Below are 380 nucleotides of genomic sequence, written 5' to 3' on the forward strand. Positions count from 1 at the left end.
TTCAGCAGGGGCTGAACCTGTCCTGGGGACAGGACAAGGGGTGATGGTTTCAAATTAGGAAGAAATCCTTCCCTGTGAGGGTGGCAACACTCTGTCCCAGGTTGCCCAGAGAAGCTGTGGATGTCCCATCCCCGGCAATGTCCAAGGCCAGGTCAGACAGGGCTGTAAGTGACCTGTTCTAGCAGAAGGTGTCCTGTCCTGCCCATGGCAGGGGGTTGGAACCAGATGATCCTTAAGGTCTCTTCCAAACCAAACCCTTCTCTCATCTGCCTCAGGAACAAGACTCTCAGGTGTGGGGAGCTCCTGGCCTGGCCCCATCCTGGCCTGGCCCCATCCTCGCCTGGCTTGGCAGCGCAGTGGGAGGGGGGGACGCCCCGCAT

At 59.2% G+C, this 380-nt stretch overlaps 1 protein-coding gene across 1 annotated transcript in view; it reads right to left on the bottom strand.

Annotated features, from left to right (window-relative positions):
- The window catches only part of FBXW5 (F-box and WD repeat domain containing 5), a gene marked incomplete at both ends in the record, with an annotated part of 9,044 nt that overhangs the window by 2,088 nt on the left and 6,576 nt on the right, over positions 1 to 380 (bottom strand). The window lies entirely within an intron of this gene.

The sequence above is a fragment of the Buceros rhinoceros genome, unplaced genomic scaffold (assembly GCF_000710305.1).
Source record: "Buceros rhinoceros silvestris isolate BGI_N320 unplaced genomic scaffold, ASM71030v1 scaffold34655, whole genome shotgun sequence".
Classification (NCBI taxonomy): domain Eukaryota; kingdom Metazoa; phylum Chordata; class Aves; order Bucerotiformes; family Bucerotidae; genus Buceros; species Buceros rhinoceros.